Source organism: Pristiophorus japonicus, chromosome 19, assembly GCF_044704955.1.
Source record: "Pristiophorus japonicus isolate sPriJap1 chromosome 19, sPriJap1.hap1, whole genome shotgun sequence".
Lineage (NCBI taxonomy): Eukaryota > Metazoa > Chordata > Chondrichthyes > Pristiophoridae > Pristiophorus > Pristiophorus japonicus.
The window spans coordinates 85,014,101-85,027,835 of NC_091995.1; the positions used below are offsets into that span (position 1 = coordinate 85,014,101).

At 46.4% G+C, this 13,735-nt stretch overlaps 1 protein-coding gene across 1 annotated transcript in view; it reads right to left on the reverse strand.

Annotated features, from left to right (window-relative positions):
* The window catches only part of LOC139230000 (transcription factor MafK-like), a 73,775-nt gene extending 60,766 nt beyond the window's left edge, over nucleotides 1-13,009 (reverse strand). Inside the window, exon 1 of the mRNA XM_070861711.1 lies at nucleotides 12,872-13,009. The gene's annotated coding sequence lies outside the window, so the exon portion shown is untranslated. The remainder of the gene's footprint in view (nucleotides 1-12,871) is intronic.
* Between the last annotated feature and the right edge of the window lie 726 nt (nucleotides 13,010-13,735).

A 13,735-nucleotide genomic window follows, 5' to 3' on the forward strand; every position in this document is an offset into this window, starting at 1 on the left:
TAACTCTATCTAGCTGCCTTGGTTCCTCAGATTAGAAAATTTCAATTGACCCCCCCCCCCCCCCCCCCGCCACCCAGTCTCAACAGCTTTTGGAGGGAAGAGTGTGTGTGAAGAAGTGCTTCCTGACATCACCCCCAATGCTTATTTTAAGGCCAAGTCCCCTTGTCCTAGACTCCCGCACCAGAGGAAATCTTTAACTACCCTATCAAATCCTTTGATCATTATAAACACCTCAATTGGACCACCCTTAATCTTCTATACTCGAGGGAATGCAAGCCTAGTCTATGCATCCTGTCCTCATAATTTAACCCATTTAATCCCTGTATCATTCCGGTGAATCTGTGCTGTACCCACGATATATCCTTCCTGAGGTAGGATGCCCAGAACTGTACAGGTTGAACCTCCCTGATCCGGAACCTGGCCTGTTCTGGATAAAGAATTTTTCCGGATGAGGGGTGGTCACGTTAAATTGGATGTCACAGGGACTGAGCAAGGGGATATCGGGGCTGGCTGGCTTGGGGCTGGGAGTGCGGCAGAGTGATCATGGCAGGGGCGGTGGGGAGGGGGGGGGGGGCGGTGGATCGCGGGGTCAGGTCAGCGATTGTGGGAGTCGGCAGCGAGGAAGGACTTCAATTTGTTCATGTCGGAGTTCTGTGCATGCGCCACCCGGTGGCCGGGAATGGTTCTGGACGAGGGGTGGTTCCGGATAAGGGAGCTCTGGATAAGAGAGGTTCAACCTGTACTCTAAATGGGGTCTAAACAGAGCTCTGTACAGCTGTAACATAACTTTTTTTAAATTCGTTCACGGGATGTGGGCATCGGTGGCAAGGCCAGCATTTATTGTCCATCCCTAATTGCCATTGAGAGGCTTGCTAGCCCATTTCAGAGGGCAGTTCTGAGTCAACCACATTGCTGTGGGTCTGGAGACACATATAGTCCAGACCGGGTAAGGACAGCACATTTCCTTCCCTAAAGAGCATTAATGGGTTTTTACAACAATCCGGTTGTTTCATGATCACCATTAAGGACACTAGCTTTTTATTCCAGATTAATTTAATTAACTGAATTAAAATTCCCCCAGCTGCCGTGGTGGGATTTGAACTTGCCACTGGATTACTAGTCCTGTAACTTAACCACGATGCCACCATACCCTCCTCAGACCTCTTGAGGTAAAGGCCAACAGGCCATGATCAGATCAGCCATGATCTTATTAAATGGCGGAGCAGGCTCGAGGGGCCAGGTGGCCTACTCCTGCACCTATTTCTTATGTTCTTATGTTACGGCACTTCAAGTGCACATCCAAGTACTTTTTAAATGTGGTGAGGGTTTCTGCCTCTCCCACCCTTTCAGGCAGTGGGTTCCAGACCCCCACCACCCTCTGGGTGAAGAAATTTCCCCTTAAATCCCTTCTAAACCTTCTACCAATTACTTAAAATCTATTGGGGAGTAATATTCCGCAGTGCGTTGGTGAGACGAGTCTCGACATATTTGGTTTGGCCTGCGGAAAAGAGTATTTGAAGACCAGGCCCTCAAATCTACCACCAAACTCATGGTCTACAGGGCTGTAGTAATACCCGCCCTCCTGTATGGGTCTGAGACATGGACGATGTATAGAAGGCACCTCAAATCACTGGAGATATATCACCGACGATGTCTCCGCAAGATCCTGCAAATCCCCTGGGAGGACAGACGCACCAACATCAGTGTCCTCGCCCAGGCTAACATCCCCAGTATTGAAGCACTGGCCCCACTCGATCAGCTTCACTGGGGGCCACATAGTACGCAAGCCAGATACGAGACTCCCTAAGCAAATGCTTTATGCGGAGCTCCTTCATGGTAAATGAGCCAAAGGAGGACAGCGGAAACGTTATAAGGACACCCTCAAAGCCTCCCTGGTAAAGTGCAACATCACCACTGACACCTGGGAGACCCTGACCGCAGACCATCCGAGGTGGAGAAAGTCCATCTGGGCGGGCGTTGAGCTCTTCGAGTCTCGACGCAAGTAGCATGAAGAGGCCAGGCATAGGCAGCGGAAGAACCAACCCCACCGACCCCTTCCCTCGACGAATGTCTGTCCCACCTGTAACAGGGTCTGTGACTCTCTTATCGGACTGTTCAGCCATCAAAAAACTCACTTTGGGAGTGGAAGCAAGTCTTCCTCGATTCCGAGGGACTGCCTATGATGATGATGATTTGGTTTGGGCAATCAGAGTGTAGTCACTTGTGGCGACAGGCATGTGTTAGAAAAAGGAGCAATTTGCTACAAAAGGGGAGATATTTGGGGTGTTTGAGAGGGGCGTGGAAATGGAAATAATCTCTGTAAACTGCCAATCCTGCTGGAGAAGCCACGAAGGAATGGAGCGCTGACTTATTGCTGACGGAGCATCGTCCCACATCGGTTCCAGCTGACTGGGGAGTCCCTGATGCTGACTCCAGGAGCGTGAAATGGAAAACCATTCGAATACCCAGCCTGAACAGGTGACTTGGACAGGTTAGGTGAGTGGGCAAACGCATGGCAGATGCAGTATAATGTAGATAAATGTGAGGTTATCCACTTTGGTGGCAAAAACAGGAAGGCAGAATATTATCTGAATGGTGACAGATTAGGAAAAGGGGAAGGTGCAACGAGACCTGGGTGTCATGGTACATCAGTCATTGAGAGTTGGCATACAGGTACAGCAGGCGGTGAAGAAGGCAAATGGCATGTTGGCCTTCATAGCGAGATGATTTGAGTATCGGAGCAGGGAGGTCTTACTGCAATTGTACAGGACCTTGGTGAGGCCACACCTTGAACATTGTGTTCAGTTTTGGTCTCCTAATCTGAGGAAGGACATTCTTGCTATTGAGGGAGTGCAGCGAGGGTTCACCAGACTGATTACCGGGATGGCAGGACTGACATATGAAGAAAGACTGGATCGACTAGGCTTATATTCACTGGAATTTAGAAAAATGAGAGGGGATTTCATAGAAACATATAAAATTCTGACGGGATTGGACAGGAAAATGTTCCCGATGTTGGGGAAGTCCAGAACCAGGGGTCATAGTCTAAAGGATAAGGGGTAAGCCATTTAGGACCGAGATGAGGAGACTTCTTCACTCAGAGAATTGTGAACCTGTGAAATTCTTTACCACAGAGAGTTGTTGAGGCCAGTTTATTAGATATATTCAAAAGGGAGTTAGATATGGCCCTTATGGCTAAAGGGATCAGGGGGTATGGAAAGAAAGCAGGAATGGGGTACTGAAGTTGCATGATCAGCCATGATCATATTGAATGGTGGTGCAGGCTCGAAGGGCCGAATGGCCACTCCTGCACCTACTTTCTATGTTTCTATGTTTCTAAGCCATTAGCCTTTTTAATTTTTTATTGTCCACTGGCTATTAGTGAGCAACACTGCTAAATAAAGATGATGTGATAATTTATCGCATTGCTATTTGTGGGTCTTGCTGTGTGAAAATTGGCTTCTGCCTTTGCTACATAACAGGCACTACACTTCAAAAAAGTCATAAATTGGCTGTGAAGCTCTTTGGAATGTCCTGAAGACATGAAAGGTGCTACATAAATGCAAGTTCTTTCATTTCCAATGCCTAGGTCGGTATGTAAATACAAGACTTAGCCAGTAAAAGACAAATGAGGTACTGGGTTGGTTTAGCAGAAGGACAGGGTACAATCAAAGGCGATTGTATTATTGCTGTATAAAGTACAAACAGAGATCTCTGACTGGGATATTATTGAGACAGCACTTGCCTGGATGAGCGCATCTCCAACAACACTCAAGAAGCTCGACACCATCCAGGACAAAGCAGCCCGCTTGATCAGCACCGCGTCCACCCCTGGGGAAACATTCACTCCCTCCACCACCAGCGGCCCCTGGCTGCGGTGTGCACCGTCTACAAGATGCACTGCAGCAACTCGCCAAAGGCTTCTTCGGCAGCACCTCCCAAACCCGCGACCTCTACACCCTCGAAGGACAAGGGCAGCAGGCGCACGGGAACACCACCACCTCCACGTTCCCCTCCCAGTCGCACACCATCCTGACTTGGAAGTATATCGGCCGTTCCTTCATTGTCGCTGGGACAAAATCCTGGAACTCCCTCCCCAACAGCACTGTGGGAGCACCTTCACCACACGGACTGCAGCGGTTCAAGAAGGCGGCTCACCACCACTTCTCTAGGGGCAACTAGGGATGGGCAATAAATGCTGACCTCGCCAGCGACGCTGACATCCCTGGAACGATTAACAAAAAATATTACTGTTACTGGTACACCTGCTATACTCACTGGGTTACCATCTTTCTGTGTTGCCATTACTGTAGCTGTAAATATGTAATGCATTTCAACATTGAGATAAACAACTGCAGATGAGAAAATACAGATCTGAAACTTCTGTATCTGTGGTCGATTAGGTGAACTTGGGACTTGATGTTACTGGGGTTTAACGATTCTGTTTAGTTCTTGTTCATTTTCTGTTTAGGAGGGTTTTATTCTTATTAAGAAAGAAGTTGTACTAATATAGCAACTTTCACGACCTCCGCACGCGACAGAGTTTCACAGCACATTAAGCACTTTTGGTGAAGTGTAACCACAGTCGGGAAATGCAGGAACAGTACCATGGGATCTTTTACATCAACCCGCGAGGCCAGATGGGACAGTCAGTTTAACGTCTCGTTTGAAAGAGGGCATCTCCAACAGTGTAGCACTCCCTCAGTACTGCACTGAGAATGTAGAGACCCTCGTTCATAGAAAACATAGAAAATAGGAGTGGTAGTTGGCCATTTGGCCCTTCGAGTCTGCACCGCCATTCAATATGATCATGGCTGATCCTCTATCTCAACGCTTTTCCCGCTTTTTCCCCATACCCCTTGATGAAGCAAACTTAGAAGGCTTATAGTTCAGGCACTGCCAAGGTTAAAACAAGCAAGAGAGAAGATGAGGTAAATCCGGAAGTGGCGATTATATAACAGCGGGCTTAGGTTTTAAGTGCCTGTAGTTTACAAGAAGATGGGAAACTGAGAGGGGTACACAGTTCCACACTTCTGAGGGAAGAGTGGGAAGGGAGTGGAGGGAAGGGGAGGGAAAGAAGCAAAAGACTTGCATTTATATAGCGCCTTTCACGACCTCAGTACGTCCCAAAGTGCTTCACAGCCAATGAAGGGCTTTTTGGAGTGTAGTCACTGTTGTAATGTGGGAAACGTGGCAGCCAATTTACACACAGCAAGCTCCACAAACAGCAATGTGATAATGGCCAGATAATCTATTTTTTTTTAAGTGGTTATTTGAAGAATACATATTGGCCAGGACACTGGGAATAACTCCCCCTGCTCCTCTTCGAAATAGTGTCATGGGATATTTTACATTTACCCGAGAGGGCGGACGGGGCCTCGGTTTAACGTCTCAGCCGAAAGACGGCACCTCCGACAGTGCGGTGCTCCCCTCAGCACTGCACTGGGAGTGTCAGCCTGGATTCCAGTCACAACAGAAAACAGTGCGATGTGATCTCAACACAGTGGGGATACGCGCTATTTCCAGGAGTAGACATCTCAGCCTAATCCGGTCCTCGGCCGATATTTATACATCTGCACTTTCAGATAGGGTGACGAAGGAGGGAAAAAATCAGCCACACTTTCTACTTTTGCAGCAATTAGGAGAGGGGAATCTAGCTGACTTTACCTTCCTAACCCAGGAGAGCCATAGGCAACAGTGGCACCCTAGCAGCAAAGTCAACAGAGGCCAGGAATTGAACCTAGGGACCTTCCTGATGATCGGATCAACATCCTGATCAATCCACTGAATTGATATATATTTTTTTAATTGTTTAAACATAATAGGTAAGCAGACTGTCAGGGCCGAATGACTGAGTCCAACTGTCAGCGCAAGTAACTCTTCCACTCTAGTTCGCTCGAAATGTTAAGTAAACCATTCCTGCAAAAATCAACAAAACACAGGACTAAAAACAAATTAAAGATAAGCATAGTTATTTGTTGATAGCAATACTTAGAATCATAGAGCAGTACAGCACAGAAGTTGGCCGTTCGGCCCATCGAGACTGCGCCGGCTCTTTCGAAGAGCCATCCAGTCAGTCCCACTCCCCCGCTCTTTCCCCATATCCCTGCAATTTTTTCTCCTTCACGTATTTATCCAATTCCCCATTGAAGGCGACTATTTACTCTGTATCCACCACTCCGTCAGGCAGTGCGTTCCAAATCCTCATCACTTGCTGGGTAAAAAAGTGTTTCCTCATGTCGGTTCTTTTTGCCAATCACCTGACATCTGTGCCCTCTGGTTATCGACCCTTCCGCCATCGGAAACAGTTTATCTATACCCTTCATGATTTGAAACACCCCTCGCAAATCTCCTGTTCGCCTGCTCTCCTCTAAAAAGGAGAACTTCCTCTTTAAATGGGCGTTGGCAGGTACCCTCTTCAAAGGGAACTTTATGTTGTTGTAGGGTGTTAGTCATGGGTTGAAGGAACGGGTGTATGAGCATGGCAGATGGTGAAGGTTGGGGCTAGTTGTGCAAAATATTGGCAATTTATATGGAGAATGAAAGACTTGCGTCTTTCATGACCTCAGTACCCCCCAAAGTGCTTTTCAGCCGATGAGGAACCTCTGGAGTGTAGTCACTGTTGTAATGTAGGAAACATGGCAGCCAATTTGCGCACAGCAAGCTCCCACAAACAGCAATGTGATAATGACCGGATAATCTGTTTTTAGCAATGTAGGTTGAGGGATAAATATTGGCCAGGTCACTGGAGAGAGCTCTCCTGCTCTTCTTCGATCTAGTGCCGTGGAATCTTTTACGATTTTATGCTCGTATCTGCAGTGGGACTTGAACCCACAACCTTTTGGCTCAGGTAAGAAAGCTACCACTGAGCCGTGGAGAAGGACAAGTACAACAGTACAAGCCTGGGGGAGAACAAGTGAGGGAAAAAATAAAATATTTGATGAAAAAAAAATTAAGTGAGTATGTGCGGAATGTGCTCAAGGCAGTGTCCGTGCCGGCCGAAAAAGAGTTATCTGGCCTAATCCCACTTTCCAGCTCTTGGTCCCTAGTTGTCCCCTGGGAGGACAGACACACCAACATTAACATCCTCGACCAGGCCAACATCCCCAGCATCGAAGCACTGACTACACTTGATCAGCTCCGCTGGGCAGGCCACATAGTTCGCATGTCAGACACGAGACTCCCAAAGCCAGCGCTCTACTCGGAACTCCTTCACGACGAATGAGCCAAAGGTGGTTACAAGGACACCCTCACAGCCTCCCTGATAAAGTGCAACATCCCCACCGGAACCTGGGAGTCCCTGGCCAAAGACCGCCCTAAGTGGAGGAAGTGCATCCGGGAGGGCGCTGAGCACCTCGAGTCTCATCGCCGAGAGCATGCAGAAATCGAGCGCAGGCAGCGGAAGGAGCGTGCGGCAAACCAGTCCCACCCACCCTTTCCCTCAATGACTGTCTGTCCCACCTGTGACAGAGATTGTAATTCCCGTATTGGACTGTTCAGCCACCTAAGGACTCAGTTTAAGAGTGGAAGCAAGTCATGCTCGATTCTGAGGGACTGCCTATGATGATAATTTGCTTCAGGGGTTCTTTGCTTAAGAATTCATAGCAACCCATTGCTATTAAGAACTAGTTGGTTTATTAACAAAGGTTTAACAATCACACTACACATTACAAGTTCATCCACTAGGCTCACAACCACCTGCCTCATTGTGGATGACCTAGACCCAACTGGCTGGGGTTTTATTGAGTCTTGTGAACATCACGTGACTGGCTAAGCCACTCACAATTGCATACTCACAGGTGCATACATTACAATCATCATCAGCATCATCATCTTCATAGGCAGTCCCTCGAATCGAGCATGACTTGCTTCCACGCCAAAAAGTTCACAGGTGTTTCAAGGAAGAATCTAAAATTCCAGGTCCCGAACTAAATCTTGAAGGGTGGAAGATGCCTGTGCGTGGATTTTTTTAACGTGGGGTGGTCGTTGCACACCAGCCACCACACGGGCTTGACAGAGCTAGGTCTTGGTCCAGTGGCAAGGATTACCCAAGACGACTGGAGACCAGCTCTGCTGCATGGACCCAGTGCGCACACATATCGCACAGTGTGGGCTGGGCCGTGCTGCCCCTGGGCCCTCGGCTCTTCTGGGCCCCAAACTCTCGCCTCTCCTGGGCCCCGATCACATCCCTCTACAATCTCTCGCCGCTCCTTCGCCCCGACCGTTACAATAGCCATTTAGGGGAAGACAAGGAAATGGAGTATAAAAGCGATTGAAAGAAATGAAACGTCAACAAAGGAAGGAAAGTAGCAAAGGGCTCTGGAAAGAAGCAATAATGCAGGAACGTGGAGACTAATGTTTGGGTTGCGTTTATGATTTTACAGGGAATGTAAGTATTTTTATGGGTTTGATCTTATCAATGCTAGTTATATGGCTGTATGTTCAGATAAGGCAAAAGGAAAAATCATGACTGGCAGCGCTGCTAGACAATAAACACAGCAACAAGACTGGTTGAAATTTCAGACTGTTAAGTCATTGGTCTACTCTTGGCTCAATCTGGCCTGTGAGTCAGAAAGTCAATGGTCCAAGCCTTCCCCTCCTGCTCTGAGACACATTAATCTGATGCAATGCTGAAGGTATTGAAGAGGGGAACTTTCAAATAGAGATGTTAAGCCGAGGGGGATATGAAAGAATCCTGGGACACAATTGAAAGAGAAGGACTTTCTCCTAGTGTCCCAGCTAACACCACCACAACAAATGGTCACTCTTCGCATTTGTTGCTTGTGGGATCTCACTCTGTGCAAACTGGCTGCGGCATCTATCTGTAGCAGCAGTGATTGTGCTTCAAAAGAGAGAGATGTATAAAAAGAAAGAAAGACTTGCATTTATATACGGGGCATCACCACCAGACATCGCAAAGCACTTTACAGCCAATGAAGTGCTTAATTGACGTGTGGTCATTGTTGTAATATACACACATATATAAAATACATAAATAATCCATATCGATATAGATATACTACATATTACACAAGATTACATATGATATCCAGCACAGAAACAGGCCATTCGGCCCAACCAGTCCATGCCGGCGTTTATGCTCCACTCGAGCCTCCTCCCGTCTCTCCTCATCTAACTCTATCAGCATAACCCTCTATTCCCTTCTCCCTCATATGCTTGTCCAGCCTCCCCTTAAATGCATCGATACAATTCGCTTCAACCGCTCCCTGTGGCAGCGAGTTCCACATTCTCACCACTCTCTGGGTAAAGAAGTTTCTTCTGAATTCCCTATTGGATTTCTGGGTGACTATCTTATATTGATGGCCTCTAGTTATGCTCTTCCCCACAAGTGGAAACACTCTCTCTGTATCCACTCTATCAAAACCTTTCATTATTTTAAAGGCTTCTATTAGGTCACCCCTCAGCCTTCTCTTTCAAGAGTAAAGAGATCCAGCCTGTTCATCCTTTCCTGATATGTGTACGCATTGTAAAGTGCTTCACAGCCAATGAAGTACTTTTTGTAGTGTAGTCACTGATGTAATGGAGGAAATATATAGACATAAATATATATATACATACATACATATATATATATTTTCTTTCTTTTAGTCTCTATTTTGTCAAATATACTTAAGTTGCCTATTTAAGCCAATGAGAAAAGTGCAACACCTTTTTCTATGCTGCAGACTGATCTGCTGTGCTACTGTACAGAGTGAATGTGCTGCACCCTATTAGTGATAGACAGATAGAGACAGGCATGGATAGAGAGAGAGAGAGAGAGAGAAAGAAATGGATAGACAGACAGACCAGACAGATATTTTGGGGCCAGTCCACTCTGTATTGTAGCCTGCAGTGCGTGGGGCACTAACACTGCGGCAAGCAATAGAGATTGGTATTTTTAGCAATAGTCTGGTAGCTAGAGCAAATGTGGGTGCTAGACCTGCCAGGCAACCTGCTCTGCTATCAAAGCACACTCACTCTGCTGTGTCCTCACACACAGGAAGCCTCTTGTACAGCCTTCCTTCAAACCGCCTCCAATAGCCAGCTGTCTGTTAGAAGGTACATTCTTTAGTTTCTATTAGGTTGGCTGACCAATGACTTCTTCTATTGGCCCAGCTATTTAGGTTCTTTATGCCCTGCTAGGAGGGTGTCACGGAGAGGTGCAAAATGTTTTAAAAATGGAAAGAATTGCACTTATATATAGCTGTTTACAACCTTAGGACATCCCTTTACAGCCAAGGAAGTACTTTGCTTCCATAGAATTCACCACACAGAAACAGGTCTTTTGGCTCAACTGGTCCGTTCAGGTGTTTATGCGCCACACGAGCCTCCTCCCACCCCATTAGTATATACTTCCATTCCTTTCTCCCTCATGTACTTATTTAGCTTTGCTATCTGCCTCAGCCACTCCCTGTGGCAGCGAGTTCCACATTCTCACCACTCTCTGGGTAGACGTTTATCCTGAAGTCCTTATTAGTGACTATCATCTTTGTGACTCCCCCTAGTTTTGGGCAAGTGGAAACATTCTCTCTACGTCTACCCTAGCGAAACCCTTCATAATTTTCAAGACCCCCATCAGGTCACCCCCCTCAGCCTTCTCTTTTCTGGTATATAGTGCAGTTTCTGAAGTGTAGTTGTAATGTAGGAAAAGCTGCAGTCATTCAGAAGAATGAGAGGTGATCTTATCGAAATGAATAAGATTATGAGGGGGCTTGACAAGGTGGATGCAGAGAGGATGTTTCCACTGATGGGGGAGACTAGAACTAGAGGGCATAATCTTAGAATAACGGGCCGCCCATTTAAAACAGAGATGAGGAGAAATTTCTTCTCTCAGAGGGTTGTAAATCTGTGGAATTCGCTGCCTCAGAGAGCTGTGGAAGCCGGGACAGTGAATAAATTTAAGACCGAAATAGACAGTTTCTTAACCGATAAGGGTTATGGGGAGCGGGCAGGGAAGTGGATCCGAGTCCATGATCGGATCAGCCATGATCTTATTAAATGGTGGAGCAGGCTCGAGGGGCCGTATGGCCTACTCCTGCTCCTATTTCTTATGTTCTTATGAGCAGATTACCCTTCAGAGGTAGTCCTACTGTCTGCCGATGACCCTGGACAAGGCCATGGCCCAGGCCCCCATCCCTTATAGAGGAGAAATCTCAAATGACAGAAAGTAGCCTTAGTAGAGTGAGAATAAAACTTTTTTCCTCAATTTCCTCCTGTCTCTCTCTCTCTCTCTCTCTCTCTAAAGCCCAAGCTCTTCCTGGGGGTTGTTTCACACGGCTAGTAGCCTTTTGGCATCTAGCCCAAGTGGCCATTCGTCACGGGGGAGTCTCGAGAGCGAGTGAACATTCAGCTATTCAACCACGGTCGGCATCGTGGATCAACCTGATCCTCTCCTCAACTGATGTACAGACACACCTCTCAAGCAGTAAAAGTCAGACAGCCAGGTGTTGAAGGATAGAATACCAGAGCTTAGCCTTTAGTCACTTAGTAGTTATAATTTAAAGAAATATACATTATATACTGTGCACTCCCAAGATAAGCTTTTCCTACTTCGCGAGCCTGCTCCCAGATATATGAACACAAGAGGGTGCCCAATTAATACCCACCTCCTGAATACAATTAACACCCAAGTGATATATGCCACCTGAATAAAAAGACTTGCATTTATATAGCACCTTTCATGACCACTGAATGTGTTAAAAGTGCTTCACAGCCAACAAAGTACTTTTTGAAGTGTTGTAATGTAGGAATACAGTGAACAACAGTAGCCTATATTTTTTGTGTGCCCTACCCAGGGGTTTGCTGAGACCAATTGTAGCCACCCCATCTATCACCTTGGATCTTTTTTTTTAAATAATAAAGTTTCATGTAACTGCTAAGGCGCTGCTTTCAGTTCCACATGCTCTCTGCAATCTATCCAGAGCTCCAAATGCTCAACAGCAGCCATCGCATGCAATACCAGCTGCCCCAACCCCAAAACGACAGTGAAATCAGGCAAACACCTCGCGACTTCCAAACAAAAATCACTCGGCACCTCATGAGTTCGGCTTTGAAATGGATTCCGGATAATTGCTGAACCACACGGTTAAATATTAAACAGATGCTCGAAGATGGGGGGGGGGGGGGATAGTTTTTGAAGGTTTTGCATGTGGACTCAAGTCTCACACAAGCCACATGTGTGGCAATTCAGAATGCAACACAATTGCCTGTGTCTTCTCTCGCCGCCCCCCACCCCCAATTTCCTATTTTAAACTGGCTTGTATACTTCCCATGTATATCAAAGTTAAATCAAATCCTCTCAAACGTGCTAGGTTTTCATTGTATTTACATTCTACCTACCTGTGAAATGTATTCCCCTCCTCTCCTCGGGCCTGTCTTTAACTGTATTCCTTTCCTTGTTAAATATCTGATTCTTTTTTTAAGTGTTTCTCCCACACCCCCCCTCCCTTCCTTTTCCTTCCTTGTTTCTCCACCCTCGGTTGAGTTCACCGAACCAACGAAAAGCCCCCCAGCAACTTTCTTTAAAAAAAAATGCCCAAACAGGTCTAAAACTTTCAGTCTGCGACAGAATGGGGAGGGAGGGGAAAACAAGAGAGAGAGTTTTTAGCTGAAAATTCGTCACAGGATAGGGAATTGGAGAGGGAGAGAGCTAACAACACACACAAGTACTTTTTGAGAAAGACTGGCTCCACAGATCGACCATAAAAGTGCATGCTCGCAAATCCCGCAACTCAGAGTGAATCAGCAACGATGCACCCAACCCATCTGTACAACAACACTGCGTGACAATTTCTAGCAAACACTACTTCTTCTACAGACCCTAACGAGTCCAAAAGAGATCCAGTTTGGAGAGATTCAAGCCTTTACTCACCGTTTCCAGAGACGTTGGGCAAAGATCTGCTCTTTATTTTGTGCCTAATCCCTTCCTTTTTTTAATGGTGTGTGTGCCTTGTATTAAAAACAAGTCAGTTCCTGGAATTCCTGGGTCAGATGATACTCACACACGCAGATGCATTTCATTCATAAAAAACACACGTCACCCTACTCGTTGCCCATAGATGGAAAGGGCCTGACGTCAGCTAATCCGGTAAAAAGGATGATGTAACCTTCAAGGATGCCATATTTATGCGGGGCAAGCAGACAGCCACTTGACCCAGTATTGCTGAGCTCTCTGCTAGGTTACTTCTCAATCTCAGTGTTACATGTTACCAACGAGTTGCAGTTGCCTTTTAAGCAGTGCTACCTTTAAAATAAAGTGTGTCCCTCATTAAAAGAGCACTTTTCAACTTCAGATACTCATCATCAGAGGCAGTCCATCGGAATCGAGGAAGACTTGCTTCCACTCCTGAAGTGAGTTCTTTGGTGGCTGAACAGTCCAATACGAGAGCCACAGACTCTGTCACAGGTGGGACAGATATATGCATAATCAAAAGAAAAACTTACATTTATATAGCGCCTTTCAAGACTACCGGATGTCTCTTCGCGATCTGCAGCCAATGAAGGACTTTTAGGAGTGTGGTCACTGATGTAATGTGGGAAACGCGGCATCCAACTTGCACACAGCAAGCTCCCACAAATAGCAATGTGATAATGACCAGTGTCCACACTCCAAAAAGTACTTCATTAGCTGTAAAGCGCTTTAAGACGTCCGGTGGTTGTGAAAGGCTCTATATAAATGCAAGTCTTTCTTTTCTTTAGATAATCTGTTTTTTGTTATGTTGCTTGAGGGATAACA